The 20,000-nt window shown below is 37.5% G+C and overlaps 1 long non-coding RNA gene across 1 annotated transcript in view; it reads left to right on the forward strand.

The window, feature by feature from the left end:
- The first annotated feature begins 10,569 nt into the window (after positions 1–10,569).
- Positions 10,570–20,000, forward strand: part of LOC144956650 (uncharacterized) — a 37,883-nt gene continuing 28,452 nt past the window's right edge. The window contains exons 1-2 of the long non-coding RNA XR_013641991.1: positions 10,570–10,947; positions 13,031–16,142. This is a non-coding gene — a long non-coding RNA (uncharacterized LOC144956650). The remainder of the gene's footprint in view (positions 10,948–13,030; positions 16,143–20,000) is intronic.

A 20,000-nucleotide genomic window follows, 5' to 3' on the forward strand; every position in this document is an offset into this window, starting at 1 on the left:
TTAAATTTTTCGAGTGAACGAAATGGACTTGTATTGTCAAGGTGTTGTCGCATTATGTCTCTTCGCTTTATTTTTTTGTTGTATTCTCTTTCGTGATTCATTTTTGATTACGTTTTGTATAATTAAAATCTACTGGTATTGTCATTTCATTGTGAATGTGATTATTTGTGGTTGAAATTTTTTTTTTTAAGGTGAACAAAAAAAAAAACAAAACAAAAAAAAAAAAAACAATAATATATATATATATATATATATATATATATATATATATATATAATATATATATATATATATATATATATATATATATATATATATGACCGAATCATCTTTGCCCCACCACTATAAATAGGCTAGAACCGCCACTGATTGTCACATACTAAATCACCAATACTTAATTAATACTAGTTGGTCACAAAAATAAGCTTTAGAGAATACAATTCAACCCTCACAAACAACACATGACACCTGCACCCCGGACCAAAGGGAGGTCATCCAATAATATCAATAGAACTGGGTTACCGTGCTTTGCTTAGGATTGCATCATCGACGCCGGGTTATGTAAACTCATTGTGGGAGGTGGGAGTGGGAAAATATAATTTACCATAAATTAGTGGTGGTCGATAGGTTAGGGCAAGGGCTAACCCACACCGGATACTGACTCCAACGACTCGGCACTGCCGTCTTCTGCCGTCTTCCGGATAAAGACGTCGGGCACGGAAATTTTCTTTTACTAAGAATAAAGAGAAAAGCCGGTAGACCTACCTAAATATTGATCGGTATTTGAAGGACGAGTTTTCTGGCTAAATTTCTAGATATGGGTGTTTTTTTTCCAGAGTAGATACGGCAGACCTGTGGTTAACCTGCCCAGCTTTGGCCATGATTAGTCTACGGAATGTTCTTACATTGAGTGACTAATTATTATTTATTATTTATTTTTTAAAAATAGTATTGGCATTTTTGGAATCTGGGTTGCCAATTTGGCTCTCCCAACTACCACCTGAGCTATTGGGACCCCTATGTATTGTGGAACCAAGAAATTTTTATTTTATTTTCAAAAGCAATACGTTGTGGCTACATAATTTGACACAATTTCAGCGCACGAATTGTTGATGGCAGGGATGGGCAAGTTAGCTTATTCAAACGTCACTGTGGAACAGGGAAATATCAAGTGGAGCAAACACCATAAAAGATCCCGCCAAAACAATGCCTGCATTCCAAAATGCCAGGTAATACTGGGTTTCCTCAAATCGCCTCTTAACAGGACATGATAGAACTGCATCAAATATTATGTGCAGATAGAAACTTGGGAACAGCGATGCCTGCTGGAAATGTCAGGCAGCTCCAGAGACCAGCGATCACATCGTCCTCCACTGTCCAGTTACTAAACTCGCAGGTGGATATGAAACAGTTCTTAGGGCGGAGGCAGACTTCCGAAGCTGGGTTGACGAAATGAATTTGGAGGTGTAGCCACACGCTACTAACTACTACTACTACTGCTACTACTACTACTACTACTACTACTACTACTACTACTACTACTACTATTACTACTACTACTACTACTACTACTACTACTATTCAAATAATATATATAATGCAATATCCACTAAACGCGCTCAAAGCTCTTTACAAAATGGGACCCCTCCGTGGTCAACAGCAACATTTAACATGGAGGACGAGGCATGGCGGCTAATAAGCGATACTACCCTGTTTTTCGACAGAGCCAACGCCGTTAACGGCCAGGTACTCATTTTACACCTGAATTCGGTGAGAGAATGTGAGTAAAGAGCCTTTTCCAAGGATTCAACGATGAGCCGTTTTAGAACGGGATTCAAACGGGGGACATTCCGGAAAACGTAGCCGCTTACAGGCTACTCAGCTTCAACAGACAGGAGCATCAGGTGATATAACCCCATGCTTCAATGAAAAGAATCCGTCGAGTAGCAGGACTCTATGGTTTGCCAGATGGTCCGAGTTCCTTGTGGCCAATTTCGACTTCAAAATTGGCCAAATAGAATCTCGCGTGGCCAAACCCTAATTACATTCTGACTCCCTTAGAAAACCTCCCACTTGCTTTGATTAATAATAAAAAAAAGCCCCGACCAGGCTAAGGAAAAAAATAATTGTTTTCTTTCTTTTTAAATTAAAAAGCGAAACAAAACTAATTAATAATGGAAATACAATTCTTTGTAGCCAATTTTTGACATCTGCCATCTGGTAGCCCAGGCTAGGACTTGTTGGGAACTTTGGCTACACCGTCATAACAGTTTTTTCCCCCATTTTAGCCAGAAATCTCTGACTTCAACCACGACCCATTAGGATAACCCGCCTGACGTTCACTTGTTATTTTGCAGGTCTGATGACCGGACGCAATTTTTGGCTTTATTTAATATTGTCGTAGTGGATAATAATAATATTTTGAGTTGGTTTTAGACTGTTTCCATTACATTAGTGAGCCCACAACAATTTGGGTTATCAGACCTGAAAATAAGTACGCGTATTGAATAAAAACCAAAAAAATCGTTTTGTCAAACTATGAAAGAGCCACTAGCGTTATTGTGGGCTGAGGGGTTGCTTGCCAGCAACGAGTTTTAATAACACACCAAAGGTCAACGTTCGACCCTGACCCGGAAATGGTCGATACTAAGTGGGAACTATGGAACCGGCTAACCAACCGGCCAGCCAGCCGGCTGCGAGTCCACAGGTCCTGTCATCTGATCAGACTAACATGTTCATTGTTGTGTTCCATGATCGGTAGCTAGCTGGGTGTCGGCTACTCGCACCACACTTCTCTCTTTCTTAATCATTTTTTACTCTAATAGAATTTCCTTTTCAACCACTTAATAATCTCTCTTATTACTCCCCCCCCCCCTTTTCCCACCATACCGCCACATTGAATGGCATACGTACATTGAATGGCATCTCTCTCTCTCTCTCTCTCTCTCTCTCTCTCTCTCTCTCTCTCTCTCTGTGTGTATTTTAAATAATACATATAATGTATCAGTGTGTGTATGTATATATGTGTGTGTGTGTGTGTGTGTGGTGTGTGTGTGTGTGTACATCGTATATTATTTTGAAAATAGGGTTGGGGGATAAAAATTATTAAATTATTCCGTATAGTCCACGTTAAATATTTTGCCCAGGAGCACAGACTTACTTGCAAATCAAAAAATTATAAAATTATTTTTACAGATTGACATACGAGTTACTTGCAAACCTGTTTTTAAATTAAGGGCAATTCTATAACCCTTTGACTCGAATGATTATTTAGAAAGTTTTCTTGGGCACAATGATCGGTCAATAACTTGACCTTCGGAATCGTCATTTGGTGCCCGCCCTATTGCCTGAAATTTACGCACACCTTCGAGCACGTTTAGTGTATATTGCGCTATATAAAAGCTCAATTTTAAACATGCTCAAAGAGCTTTACAGTTGAGTTAGGTGAGAAAATGTGAGGAAAAGACTCGGGGTCCAGACAAGGAGAAAAATCTTAACATAATAGACATATAATAAATGTTTTTCTTCAATGGCATATTATATTAATATTATGGAAGTCGTTATTCACGATATTTAAAAAAAAATCCATTTATTCATCCCATAGGAGAAATGTTGCTTTAGGGTCTATTCCAAAGGAAGACTGGAATAACCCAGGCATCGGCCGCAATGCAGCGCCCCAAATTGAGCTAAGGCGAGGTGACTTGCTCAAGGCCACACAGCGGCAGCAGCGGCGGGTGATCGAACTAGGAACCTTCCGGGTACGAAGCAAAGACTGTACCGCTAACCCACGATCCCCCCCCCCCCCCCTCCCCCCCCCCTCCCTTAATTATAATTTATAATTACTTCGATTTCACGGTCTAGACGGTTCTTTATTAACGCCAATCGATAGACCTACAACTCAACAGTGATTTGTTTGCCGTTAAGTGGACCAAGTGGTAAAACTAATTTATATGCTATAATAAATATGAAATTGGTGGAAAGGCGAGACGGATGGCGAGATGTGTTGATGTTTAATCAAGTTAAGGGACAGGTATTAGGTGTGGTCAATAGGATTCAATAGTCATAACGTCACTTCCTTCCTAATGACGCATGGTAACTTAGCAACACTGGCTCTAAACTATCGGAACAATGGCGGACGCAGTATGAAATATTTATCCGGCGAGCATAAAAGCGTTTCCAGAGGGAAATAAAACCCATAAATGTGATCATGTTTTGACTTTTACACATTCTGGTCACAAGACATATGAAAAATTCTAGCCAGCTTGAAGAATAAAAAGTAATGATTTTCTTTGTTTAGAACCAAGATGGCCGCCGTTGCCGGGCGGCGTGACGTCAGACTACTGAATCCAATTACCACGTGGATCGAAAATAAATGATCACGAAAAAAAAAAGTAACTATTCAAGAAAGCCCCCCCCCCCCCCCCCCTTACAATTACAAGCCACTCCCCAAAAAAGCAACACTGCTCACCCCCACAACCAGCAACACCCCTCTCAAAAGCAGCCTCCATCCCCAAAATGGAACACCCTTCAAAGTCAACACTTCCCCCCCCCCCTTTCTAGAAAAGCATCACCTTTCAAAAAGCACCCCCCCCCCCATTTATTAGTATTTCTCACTAAACTGTATTAACCATAACTATAAACGGTTAAGGTTACACATATTTTTGTGTTTTGGTCCGTTATACTTCAGGATGGCAATGTTGTGAGCTTCTTAGCCAAGGGCATACTATCTAGCTTCTTTGTCAAGCGCATACTATCTATAGATAGAATGCTCTTGGCCAAGGAGTTCACAACATTGCCATCCGGAAGTATAACGGACCAACACACAAACTATGTGTAACCATGAACTTTTATAGTCTGGTTAATACAGTTCAGTGAGCATTACTCATAAACGCGGATGGCAAAAAACAATTACAAAGACCTGAGTGACGATCTTCGAACTATCTATAGATAGTATACAGATGACGTCACTCAGGCCTTTGTTATTGTTTTTGCCATCCGCGTTTGTGAGTTGTTCTCACTAAACTGTATTAACCAGACTATGAAATTTCATGGTTACACAGAGTTTGTGTGTTGGTCCGTTATACTTCCGGATGGCAATGTTGTGAACTCCTTGGCCAATGGCATTCTCTCTATAGATAGATCAAAGATGACGTCACTCAAGCCTTTGTTATTATATTTTGCCATCCGCATTTGTGATTGATTTTACCCCGACTATAAAAGTTCATGGTTACACACAGTTTTGTGTATTAGTCCGTTATACTTCCGGATGGCAATGTTGTGAGCTCGTTGGCCAAGCGCATACTATCTATAACCTACCAAACGGACCCGAAAGTCGCAACATACTCTAATCATTAATCACTCCCTTCTTATCTCCTCTGATTCGTTCCATCCATTTCTCCCGTCTTTCCATCCTGGCCACTGTGAGTTCACGGTCCGGTCACTGGGCCGAAGATCTCGCGATTCCGACCCTGCTCCGTGTGTTAGGTCGTTGTCCTCTTTCATTCTCTATCCAACACGCTGACATCCACTCAGATACACACGCATACACACATACACACATACACACACAAACACACACACACACACATTCGTACACAAACATACTCACACACACATCCATTTTATACACACATAATATTATCATAAGTTACTTAATATGAAATGACTACACAGTGAACTTACAACACATTATATTACCTCTACACTTTAAATATTTTGACTCTCTCCTTACCAGCCCTTTTCAGTATTTCCTCCAAAATGTCATACATACCCAAAACTAACATTGATTTTTTAAAAACTCAAACCTAAAAACATAATTTTGTTTACAAAACAACATTATTTTTTCATAAAACTAAACAAAGATTTTTCTTTCATTTTTTTTGGTTTTACAACATAAAAATCTGAATAATTAATGTTCCTCCTCCTACTCCTCCTCCTCTTCTTCTTCTTCTTCTCCTCCTTCTTCTATTTAACATTTCATCCGCATAACATGATCATCACACTAAATATTTATTCCTGCTTCCCCCAAACCCCCTCCACACTACACAAACACAGACACACACATAACACACACATCAAACACACCTACACACACACACACGCACACACACGGTGAATAGTTTCGTTTCACCAACCACAACTATCTGCATAATCAATATAAGACAATCAGATGTCACCGTTATGTATACATTATTGTCATTAATTTAACACGTTAACTGCCGCAGGTTGTCTGAAAAAAAAACCTCGTATTTAAAAATTTGGCCAGAAAACTCGAACTTCAAATATTGACCGATTTAAATGACCCAAACTGGGACTTCCGCGAAGTCCAATGCTTTGTGAGTTTTTGCCAAGGTGAGGGTCATTCAAATCGATTGATATCTGAAGGATGAGTTTTCTGGCCAAATTTATAAGTACCAGTTTTTAGAGAGTACGTCAATTGTATTAAATAGTCTGATGTCACGTCGCCCAGCAACGGCGGCCATCGTGGTTCTAAACAAAGAAGATCGGTACTTTTTTTATTCTTCATGCTGGCTAGAACTTTTCATATATTTTGTGATGAGAATTTGTAAAGGTCAAAACATGATCAGATTTATAATGTTTTTTTTTTTTTTCCCTCTGGATACGCTTTTATGCTCGTCGGAGAACTATTTCAAAAGGGCGTCCGCCATTGTTCCGATAGTTTAGAGCCAGTTACTCAGTTACCATGCGTCATTACGAGGGAAGTGACGTTGCGACTGTTGAAGCGTATTAACTGGTCAACCATATCATGATGTTAACTATAAGAATCGGGGATCTCAAAGCTTAGTCGGTGGACTCCACACTCAAAGGGACCGAGATCGATCCCTGGTCAGGTCGAGATTTTTTTTATTCCGGACCCTCTCTCAAAACAGTGATTGGGTAGCCGGGTATGTTAGATCTGGCGGAAAGTACCTTTCAATAGACTATCCAAAGAGTAGAAAGCAATTGAAGAGTGGTTCCAAAACTCCCTAACTTAATTTTTTCCCCATTTTGAGATATTGATGATTATTTCCCCTAAAATTTCTCTTTTTGGTCTCTTATCTTATCATTTTTAAACTTCAAATTTACACAAATCTAAGGAAATGCATGTGCCCGTTGACGATTAAAATAAAATTTACGTTTCAATTCATCTCATGGATGGAAAATGTCAAAAAGTAGAAAAATTGGCTTAATGAGTTTTGGAAAATCAGCCTTCAATTGCTGTTGTCCATTTCAAGCTTAGAAAATGGGATGAACTTCGGTGAGAGAGAGAGAGAGAGAGAGAGAGAGAGAGAGAGAGAGAGAGAGAGAGAGAGAGAGAGAGAGGATGAGTGTGTGTGTTGTGTGTGGTGAGAGAGAGAGAGAGAGAGAGAGAGAGAGAGAGAGAGAGAGAGAGAGAGGTGGGGGTGTTGTAGATATTTCCTTGCTTTGTCAGGTAGAGATTGCCCCGACTCGCGATGCTGGAGCTCTTCTTATTGCCAGAAATATAAAATCTAACCTGGCTAAACATTTTATAGGCACTTTTGTAATCTTCAGATTTTGGCCACCCCGTGAAGTATGTAAAAAAAAAAAAAATAAAAAAAATAATAGGATTACTGCCGGCCAGAATATACAATAAATAATAATATTGTATTTGGTCAATCTGAATATTAGTACTTAATAATTGACATCGGAGTTTGTTGCTATGAACATTGCACAACGAGCGCCTAGAGCCTGATGAAACGGGGTACGGCTCAAAACATATGCCATGTGTGATGATAATAATAATAATAATAATAATAATAATAATAATAATAATAATAATAATAATAATATCATCATCATCATCATCATCATCATCATCATCATCATCATCATCATCATCATCACTATCAATAAGGCAATGTGACAACAATTATTTTTTTTTTAAAAGACCCGCTCCCAAGCCAAGACGGCTTGTTAATATTACCCTATATTATTCTAGTTACTATAGTAAATACCATGGTCGGAGGGAGGTCATTAAACCTCGCTCAGCACAGTTGGCAAAATGGATACAAAGAGCAAAGAGAACCTAAGTCATAAAAAGGAGCCAAAATAGTATTTTAGAATATTGTGTCAAGGAAAGCTATTAAAATGTTTGTTAACCAGTTAATAATTGCCTGTCGTACTCTAAAAATAAGGGTGTTTAAAAATTTGGCCATAAAACTCGTCCTTCAAATTATTATTTATTATATCGATCGATTAAAATGAACGACCCTCACTCATGTTGGCAAAAACTTTCAAACCTGGGACCTCGCGACGTCTTCAAGGAAATTTTAGGCTTGAGAGTTTTTCTCAAGATGAGGGTCATTTAAATCCATCGATATTATAATTTGAAGGACGAATTTTCTGGCCAAATTTTTAAATACGTGTTTTCTAGGAGTACGGCAGTTGACTGGTTAAATACATGGTTGGGTTGGTTTAACTCACTCAATCCTAGAGATTTTTGATACTGTTCAAAATGGGAAAAAATGCATTAAAAATGAGCATGTACACAGATAGTTTTATTCAACTCTCATTAACATGCAAATGACTAAAAACATTAGCTTCGATACTACGTCTATAATTTGTCTTATAATAATGTAATAAATAGGCGTGGGGTAAAAGTAACCCGGGTAAACAACGGATATAGTCGGTGTTAGGGTTGAGTGAGTTAAAAAAAAAAAAAAAAAATTAAAGCTATACTTAACCCTCTCCTTACCAACCATAGGAAAATCGTCATATTCGTTATGATGCAACCGACATTCTTCTTCTTCTTCTTATAATAATAATAATAATAATAATAATAATAATAATAATAATAATAATAATAATAATAATAATAATAATATATTATTATTATTATTATTATTATTATTATTTATTATTATTATTATTATTATTATTATTATTATTATTATTATTATTATTATTATTATTATTATTATTATTATTATTATTATTATTATTATTTTAAAAGAAACAGGTTTGGGAGCCAAAATGTTCAGTACAGCCGAATTACAATTTTTAAAAAATATTTTTTTTTGCTTACAAACATAGAATTACTGGAAGATCTGAACATTATTCAATTCTTATTTACAGATTGATATACGAGTAACTTGCTACCCTTTTGTAAATTAAGGGTAATTTTACCACCCGTTGGCTCAAATTAATAATTTTTTAGAAAATCTGTTGAGGCATAATGATATAATGTCATTTGACAAACGGAATGGCGAAGAGCACCGGTGGTATTGATGAGTTGATAGATTGGCTTTTACCTACCATAAGTAGCATGTATAGATAGTATGCGCTTGGCTAAGAAGCTCACAACATTGCCATCCGGAAGTATAACGGACCAACGCACAAAACTCTGAGTAGACCTTGAACGTTTATAGTCAGGTTAATACAGTTTAGTGAGAATTACTCATAACCGCGGATGCCAAAAAGCAATAACAAAGACCCGAGCGACGTCAACTTCGTACTATCTATTCGTTGAGCTTAAAAGGCATTGTCTTCACGTTTGTTAAACATTTCCTCGCAGATTTGTTTAATTTATGGAAGAAATCAATATGGGTGAACAACCTCCTATTATCTTATCTGTCCAATCAGACGGATAAGCTTGTCAAAAGGTTTTCGGAGGATCGACAATGGCTTAACTTTAATCAGAGCCATATATAGAGTCATGGAGGTACGTAGTTTATTTCCTCCATGATCAGAGCAAGCATCTGGGGACCGGTCATATTATTTAAAGGGCAGAAAATTTGTCCCTCATTCATTGATAGAAAATTACAAAATGAAAATTGAAAAAAAAAAAAGAATTTAAAACCAAAAAAAAAACAAAAACAAACAAACAAAAAACAAAAACAAAAAAAACAACTCTTTCGAACGAAATTGCGGGGGTATTTATTTATTTATTTATATTATTATTATTATTATTATTATTTTTTTTTTTTTTGGGTTGTTGGTGGGTCTCTCTCTCTCTCTCTCTCTCTCTCTCTCTCTCTCTCTCTCTCTCTCTCTCTCTTATGAAGTATAAATATAATTATTAATTTGAATAGACGGGTGTGTCAACTCCCATGTCTTTCTGGACACAAACGTACATTTACTTATTTAATCTGTGAAGTGGTTCAATCGAGTGTAACTATTCCAGCGATTCAAGAATGGCCATTGACCGACCGAAAGTACGCGACGACCGAACAAGCAACCTAGTATAGAGTACTACTAGGGAGTTCAACAGCTCGCGGACCGTCAAGACAGGCGGCGGGCGGGAAAACTCAAGGCTTAGCTACTGCCGCCTCTGTCCGTTGCAATGCTGCTTGTCAGCCAGCAAGCTTGCCTGCTAATAATCATACGACGCTCAAGGTGGCCGGCCGGCAATGGCCAGCAACCTCCTCCTCCTCCTCCTCCTCCTACTCTCTCCCTTCATTTTGTGAACTAAATAGAAATATTCCTCACATGTCGTTTATTACATCCTCTCTCTCTCTCTCTCTCTCTCTCTCTCTCTCTCTCTCTCTCTCTCTCTCTTTCATGCCCGGCGTTCAGTCACCTTACGATCCAGCGGCTACACATTCCGCTGGTCAGTGAGTTCTTTGGGCGCTCAGTTCACACTTCTCTCCCTTCACTCTTCTAATATATATACGATTCTTTTTTTTTTTTTTTTTGGATTCGTGAAGATAGTTGGTGATTATTTGTTTGTTTGTTTATTTATTTATTTATTTATTTATTTATTTAGCGATACAACTCAAGATAAACAACATTTGAAAGTTTTATTTTTTAGAAATGATTTTGTAGTTTTTGATAATTTATTCATTGTGCTGAATTCTCATTTCGAGGACATACATACATAAATACATACATACACCTGTAAGAAAGGTGTGTATTGTTATTGATATTAATATTAATCAGCATCTTATGAGTAACACACTGTGTTCTGTGACAATATCACGACGAAAGGTAAGGGTTTTGGATAATAATAATATGTCTCTCTCTTTTTTTTTTTTAACCCGTCACCTATCGAACTCAATTCACAATCCATTTAATTTTCATGTTTTAGTAACACCCGTCATTTAATGAGCTAAATAATTAATTATACAGTTAGCTATTTTAATTATTGTAACACTGCGCCAAGAACCTTTTATATTATATAATTATCGTTTACTTTTTTTTTTCATTAAAGCTGTCATTAAATATTTCCGGTTATTTTGATTAATGTCCCAAGGCACCAAGGCACCGTTTACTTTCTATCTATATTTTATTAATTATAGCTGTCGTTACGTGTAGAAATAAAATTGAGCTTTTATATAGCGCAATCTCCACTAAACGTGCTCAAAGTGATTTACAAGGGGTCCCTGGTCAACAGCAACAATTAACATGTAGGACGGGACATAACTCCTGTTAGGCGATATTACAATTTTTTCGGACAGAGACATCGCTGTAAACGGTCAGGTACTCATTTTACACAGGAGTACGGTGAGAGAATATGAGTAAAGAATATTTTCCAAGGACTCAACTATGCGCCGAACGAGGTTCGAACCCAGGACCTTCCGATCCGAAAGCGAGTGTTATACCGCAAGACCACATAGCCGCATATTTAGCGACTTAATTTGAAAATTGTAAAAATACGTTATAAATGTTTTCTTTTCCTTTTTTTTTCGTTTATTATAGCTATCTACCATTAAATGCAGGGGGTCCCAATAACTCAGTTGATAGAAATGCAATACTCCTCAACACGTAACGTCACTTCCTTCCTAATGACGCAAGGTAACTTAGTAACACTGGCTCTAAACTATCGGAACAATGGCGGACGCCCGTATGAAATATTTCCCCGGCGAGCATAAAGGATATCCAGAGGAAATAAACCACATAAATTTGATCATGTTTTGACTTTTACACATTCTGATCACAAGGCATATGAAAAGTTCTAGCCAGCATGAAAAATAAAAAGTAATGATTTTCTTTGTTTAGAACCAAGATGGCCGCCGTTGCCGGGCGGCGTGACATCAGACTATTGAATCGTATTGCTATAGTCCGTTTCACGGATATAGATAGTTCGAATATGACGTCAATCAGGTCTTTGTTATTGTTGTTTGCCATCCGCGTTTATGAATAGTTCTCACTAAATTGTATTAACCAGGCTATAAACGATCATGATTACACACAGTTTTGTGTATTGGCCAGTTATACTTCTGGATGGCAATGTTGTGAGCTTCTTCGCCAAGCGCACACTATCTATACACGGATATAGATAGAATCGAAGGTAATGCGCAATGGTCCAGAAAGGTTACAGTTTAGAAAACTCAAAACCATAAACAATAACAGCCTGATACGCCTGATCACTAATTGAAGATGCGCTGGCAGATTCACACTGCATCGAGTAAACGCCAACACACAAACTCTGTGTAACCATGAACTTTTATAGTCTGGTTAATGCAGTTTAGTGAGAACAACTCACAAACGCGGATGGCAAAAACAATAACAAAGGCCCGAGTGACGTCATCTGCATACTATCTATACCTGGCTAAACCGTAGCCATCGTTAACTTATAGATAGTATGCAGATGACGTCACTCAGGCCTTTGTTATTGTTTTTGCCATCCGCGTTTGTGAGTTGTTCTCACTAAACTGTATTAACCAGACTATAAAAGTTCATGGTTACACAGAGTTTGTGTGTTGGTCCGTTATACTTCCGGATGGCAATGTTGTGAACTCCTTGACCAAGCGCATTCTATCTATAGCCTGACACTGACCAAAATATGACGTCAAAAGACAAGTCTTTGGCCACAAAAGAAAACAAATCGTGAGTTGTATTCAGTAGTTCAAACAATGGGACCACTTGTTTCCATGAGGGCTACTAACGACAACTCACAAGACGGTGTAAAAACCTAAAAGAATTACGTCAAAAGACCAGTCCGTTACACAGAGTTTTGTGTGTTAGTCCGCTATACTTCCGTAGGGCAATGTTGTGAGCTTCTTAGCCAAGCGCATACTGTCTATTGTTTTCTCGCATAAATCCATTTTTTTCCTTTCTTTATCTCCAGATTGTCAGGCATGATACTACAAAAAATAACAGAGTGATTAACAGTCCACGCGGTAAGAGCTACAAGCTACAAATGAATGTTTTCTGATAGTCATAGATACGTGACGTCAACAACAACAACAACAACAACAACAACAACAACAACAACAACAACAGCAACAAGAGTTATGGCGCCATTGACAACTGGGTGGTTGTTACAAGATAAAAGTGGAAAGAGAAAAAAAAAAAGGAAAAGAAAGAAAGAAATAGAGAGAGAAAAGAGAAGAAACAGAGAAATCCATTCCTCCAAACAACAGATATTTTAAAAAAAAAAAGATAACAACAGCAACGATTACAATGACAACAACAAAAATAACGACAACAACAGAAGCTCTATGAAAAAAAAAGTATAACCATAACAACAGCAACATAAAGAATAATGAAAAACATCATCATTAAAATCATCATCATCTTTACAACAACAACAAACAATATCATCATAGTCGTCAACAAAAACAACATCAACATCTGCTGGAGCAACTAGCAGTAGAAACAGCTTCACGTCTGCTAAATAAAAGGAAAAGTGGATTTGAACACAGGACACTTCGGAAACAAGTCGGTCTTCATCCAACAACACAGTAAAACAGACCCGTCTTCTAATATTATAACCAGCTCCTTTTTAGCAACATCAGAAAAGTGAGTGGAATAGGCATTTATCTAGATAACAAGAAATGAAATGAGTTTTAGAAGGGTTAGAAGACAATACCAGTCACCTATCATAACAAGCTCTTTTTTTAGCAATATCAGATGAGTGGAGCAGGCATTTATTTATTTAATAACAAGAAATGAAGTGAGTTTAGAAGTTTTAGAAGACAATAGAGAATTAAAAAAAAAACCCCAAACAACTTTTGCGTCGTTGGGGAGTTGAACCCAGGACTCGACTGTTTTACGGCACCTCTTCCTGGCCACGAGAGGTGAGCTTTTGCAGAGATGGTGTGATCTACTCACAAAAACGTTGACAACCTGTGTATCGTCTTAATCAATATATTTATAGATAGAATGACGTTGACTTCACTCGGGTCTTTGTTATTGCTTTTTGCCATCCGTGGTTATGAGTAATTCTCACTAAACTGTATTAACCAGACTATAAACGTTTAAGATTATACATACTTTTGTGTGTTGGTCCGTCATACTTCTGGATGGCAATATTGTGAGCTTCTCAGCCAAGCGCATACTATCTATAGAAAGAACTTGCACTGTGTGTATATTTTATATTGAGAAGGTATAATTTGTGACTGGTTTGATCCACTCTTGTTTTGTAAAGAAACAAATCAGTCAGGGAGTATGGAACAACGACCGCAAAATCTTCGACTTTGGTTCAAGGACTGGCTTTGCAATCGAACGTAACAAGTTGTCATTGACAGAAACTCAAGCGAAAATTTTAGGATCTTATCAGGAGTACCGCAAAGGAACAAGTACGTGGGCCTTGATGCTTCTTGATATTTATTTATAAATGACCTCGAAAACGAATTATCTCCACAAACAAGGCTTAAACTGTTCGCGGACGATGGCCTTCTTTTCAGAAAAATAGAATATAGTAGCGCAGATGCACATGAACTCCAAAAAGATCTTGATTCCCTCCAGATACATGGCAACGAATGATGAATGCTTGGAAACTTTCAAGACAGTTTTGAATGCACTTGTTCGTCCAAGTAATCTGGGACTGTTCCCTGTTTAGAGTGGAGGAATGTACTGTAATTGAACATTTGCCGTGATGGGCCCGTGGGGGCCTTTTGCAAATACAAGTCATTGAAGATTGAAGATGTCCATCAAAATGAACAGTAGAATTAGGACAAGTTACACAATGTAAACATTTCAAAAGGCCACAAGTGAATAAAACTCACAAATCACACGTCACGTTGATCACGATAAGCTACCACCATACTGAAATATCTTATCTGTTTCCATTTCTGTCGTTTGGGACCTTCCAAGTGACTGAAGCAGGATAGAAGTAGCAAATGACGCATTCACTCCATACTGGCAATGTTTCTGACTTTGGAGAGGCTTGAATTGAAATCACAACACGGGAGAATTAGAGGATACATAGCAATAAATGGATTCAGAACAAATTTATTAGATGTGTGAACACAACAGATTTCGACACCTTCACGCGAAGATTACCAAACAAAACACGTCAGCCTAGCTTAAACGCGAACAATGGCTGCCACGAACACTATTAATTAAAGACGAATTGAGCCAACTTCCAGTAACATTCAGAATCAGATTCAGGTCTTATTTAATCTCTTCTGATTACTTACTCATTGTGATCAAGAATGTAAAGCGCTTTGAGCACGTTTAGTGGATATTGCGCTATATTAAAGGCTAAAAAAATGGATGGACGTTTGAAATAGTTTTGCAATTCAGTATTGACTCTAGTGAAAATTGGAACGAAATAAACATGTGATGGGCGCGAGTCCCTGGCGTTCTAACCCTAACAAAATAAAAACCCGAATTGTAGATGCAATATTTATCCGTATTTAATATTAATAATACGGCCAGTCCAGTTTATTTAGGTAAACAAAACTTAACTTAACTCCAGCTGAGCAGTTCCGTATATTTCCTTCTAGTCATTGAAATGGCGTTTGTGTATGGAATTTCTCCCGATGATACGATGCCACGACATTGTGTAAAATAACAACGTGAAATTTATTATATGCTTCAATTTAAAATACGAAAACAGAAAAAATGGATGTTTCGGGTTTCCCCTTTATGAACAAAACAGGATGAATGAAACACTACATACGAATGAGATCATGTGGTAGTGGCGTTGTAAAGATGAATAAACAAAGACATTGATGGGCAAGATATAATAATATGCTCCTTTGTAAGGAAGCAAGAATTAAAATAGAACAATAGATATTTATAAAAGGCGCGCAGTTAATTAAGTCAATAGAGGGGAGGAGGACATTGTGTGAGAATCAGGCCAAGGATATGTTTTGGTGTCAGCTCCTGTGATTTGATTGGACAGGATTATTTGATACAATGCTGTATTATTAATCTGTTGATGACGATACAAGACTCTGGCGTGATTTGTTGTCCATCGTGGCGGAGGAGGTAGACTCCACTTTGAATCGGTAAGTACTCTCGTCTTGTTTTCTGTAGAAGCTCTTTGTTAATAATATTCTAGACAGCTTGTTAGTGATTAGTTCTCACTAAAAAGTATATCAGATTAGAAACGTTAAAGCGACAAAAGCCTCATTGTTGAGGATACCGTGCGCTCTATAAGAGTCTTATGATTATTATTATTATTATATTATTATTATTATTATTATTATTATTATTATTATTATTATTATTATTATTATTATTATTATTATCATTATTATTATTATTATTTTTTTTTATTTTTATTATTATTAAAGGTTACACAAAGTGTTGTGTCTTGGTATGCTTGACTTGGCGGGCGCATGCTGTATATTTTACCTAAACGCATAGCATTGTATCATACTTCCATCGTCATCGTCGTCGTCGTCGTCATCATCATCATCATCATCATCATGATCATCAAATTCAACATCATCAGATTCATCATCATCATCATCATCATCATCATCATCATCATCATCATCATCATCATCTCGTCATCACCGTCATCGTCATCATCGTTATCATCGTCATCACCACCATCATCAGTTTTTTCATCATCATTATCATCATCATCATCATTATCATTACCATCATCATCGTCGTTGTCGTAATCATCAAATTAGTAAAGTAATAAAGAAAATAAATTTAATGGTGTTTTTTTTTAAGTTAAAAAAATAACAAATCAGGTGGTAGGGGAGGTGAAGACGCCCATAACAGTCCACCCCCCCCCCTCCCCTATTGACCCATACATAATATTTAATAGTAATATTGATTGGGCATTGCAACTGTATTTAAAGAAATGTCCAGCAATATTATAGAAATGCTGTTAAACCTGCCAGTAATAATAGTGGTGATGGTGGTAGTAGTAGTAGTAGTAGTAGTAGTAGTAGAAGTCGTAGTATTAGTAGTAGTAGTAGTAGTAGTAGTAGTAGTAGTAGTAGTAGTATTAGTAGTATAGTAGTAATAAGTAGTAGTGTGTGTGGTGGTGGTAGTAGTGTAGTAGTAGTAGTAGTAGTAGTAGTAGTTGTAGTAGTTGTAGTAGTAGTAGTAGTAGTAGTAGTAGTAGTAGTAGTAGTAGTAGTAGTAGTAGTAGTAGGAGGAGTAGGAGGAGGAGGAGGAGGAGGCTGCCGTCATTGCACCATCTCGTGGTTGTTTTATCTTGTCGAGGCTTGCTAGCGGTAAATTGAAACCCCCGCCATTACCATCCCAGTAGAAGAAAGATAAGCGACTGATTCTTTCAATAGACAGTTTGTTCTGTACGAGTTATGTTTCTTCAAGAGCGTGACTCTAGCTTTGAACTGCTGGTGCTTGTTTTGCCTTCTCTCAAAAGCAAAATCTTATTTTCCCCTTTGCTGCTTTCCTTTTTCCCTCTTATATTCTTCTTCTTATTCCTCCTCCTCCTCCTCCTCCTCCTCCTCCTCCTCCTCCTCCTCCTCCTCCTCCTCCTCCTCCTCCTTCTCCTACTCATCATCATCATCATCATCATCATCATCATCATCATCATCATCATCATCATCATCATCATCATACACTCCCCTTCTTTATCCTCCTCCTCATCTTTGTTGGGGTCTTATGACCTCCCAAGGTGGGCAAAGGGTTCACTCGCTGTGTCTTCTACGTCCTCGTTGTCTTGTCTTCTAAGTTGCTCTCTGTCTTTGTTCTGGATTGAGATCGTTAGGCTCTTTTCCTGGTCGTGTCGGGGATCCTTAGCTGGAAGAGAGACAGTCAAATATATAGTAGGAGGGTTACGGATTTTTTGGTGTTTTTTTTTGGTGGGGGGGGGGGATGAGTTTTTCTACTGTAATTCATCCATGTTGTGTAGCTACTCTTATAATTTTTAGTTTTGAATATCTTAGTTTGTAAATGTTTGAGTGTATCTTTTGAATGTGTTTCGTCAAATCCTATTTAACTCTCTCCTTACCAGCCATTTTCAGTTTCCACCAAAACGTCACACCCACCCAACACAAATATATAATTTTCTTATTCAGACAGAAATGAACTCTATAATACAGTGTCAAGTATTTATAGCTATAACAAAAAAAATCTTTAAATTTTGAGATATGCAAAAGCAATCAGAATGATAAAATTGTTGGTTGCATCGTAACGAATGTGAGGCTTTTCCTATGGTTGGTAAGGAGTAAGGAGAGGGTTAAAACAGATGCCATTAGCTTTATCTCATGGGTTGTGTGTCAACTTTCCAAGTTTGCGAGTATGACAATGAGGTGGGAGTACTTGCATTGAATCGATAACAGTTAGTGGTTCTTCCCAATATTTTGAATACAATCAATAATTTCTTAAAAGTTACGTAAACCATTTTCATGTCTTGTCATTGGGAAAGAATTCTTCGATAAGTGAGCGAAATATATAAGATATTAACTCACTCAACCCTAACACCGACTATATCCGTAGTATACATTTTTATGGGACAAATTAAAGGCGTAGTATCAAAGATAATATTTTTAGTTTTTGCATGTTAATGATAGTTGAATAAAACTATCTCTGTACATGCTCATTTTTAGAGTGAGTTAAATGCAGAAATTATCTCTTTGTGCTCAAACAAAAAGCTCCGTAGAGTTCTCTTACTAAGTGGAAACATGTCTTGGCTATAAGGACCATAGAAATTTGAGTTCAATTTTTTTCAACACTCGAATCGTAAATTTTGAGTTGATTGACTCATCATCATCAGGTTCATTAAACAGACAGCACTGTGCTTGTGTGCGGCTATGTGGTCTTGTGGTATGACACTCGCTTTTGGATCGGAAGGTCCTGGGTTCGAGCTTCGCTCGGCGCATAGTTTAGTTGAGTCCTTGGAAAAGGTTCTTTACTCACATTCTCTCACCGTACTCGGGTGTTAACAGCGTTGTCTCTGTCCGAAAAAAAAATGTAATATCGCCTAACAGGCGTCATGTTTCGTTCTACATGTTAAGTGTTCCCCCTGTAAACCGCTTTGAGCACTTTTAGTGGATATTGCGCTATATAAAAGCTCAATTTTTTTTGTTTTTGTTGTTGTGTGAATATAATTTCTGAATCACACCACCAATCGCCTTTTCTTGTGTTGCTTGTGTTGCCATAATTTGCTGACATCAGAACGTGTGTGGTCATTGGCCGACGAAAATACATTGCTTGGCTAATTTTAGAAATGCCTTGTCATGATAAATTATTGACAATGTTCATTTGCGGGGCGGGGGGGGGGGGGGGGGGGGGGGGGGGGGTCATTAGCTCAGTAATCGATTGATCACTCACTTCACAAGCGAAGGGTTAGGTTTGAATCCCAGGTTGTGTTGAAAGTTCCCTCCTGTCCACTTAGCAGGATTAGGGTAACTAAATAGGTCTGATAGATCTGGTGGTTGTTTAATGGTATAGAAACTGAGCTTAAGTAAATGTTATTGATGGGAAGATTGTTGGCATAATTTGTTACAGTGAATAATATAATCAGTTCGATGATGAAAAGGTTTGAACTGAGGTATTGCCAAGTTTAGTTAGAAGGTCAATTTTTATCCAAAATGAGTTCTTGTCATAAATGATTAAATCAACCCTTTTTGTACATCTTCAGGAAATATCAAAGCTTAATTTTACTTCTAAATATTTTTTCCAGCTAGTCAAAATGAAAAAGTATGAAATTTGAGAAAAGTTGCTGGATACCTTTCCCATACATCTGACTATAACATCATGAAAAATCACCCGATTTACTTCAAATAGAGATTAAAATGCTCTGGGGAGCATATTCTTTCAGAAAATGCAAATCCAACATTTTCACCTTCCGACTGATTATGTCATGCACTGACACATTTAAAGGATTCTTGACCGTCCAAACACTGACCCGTTATTATAATAAACCCTTCAAT

The sequence above is a fragment of the Berghia stephanieae genome, chromosome 11, assembly GCF_034508935.2.
Source record: "Berghia stephanieae isolate SIO BIC M18660-M18661 chromosome 11, UCSD_Bste_1.3, whole genome shotgun sequence".
Lineage (NCBI taxonomy): Eukaryota > Metazoa > Mollusca > Gastropoda > Nudibranchia > Aeolidiidae > Berghia > Berghia stephanieae.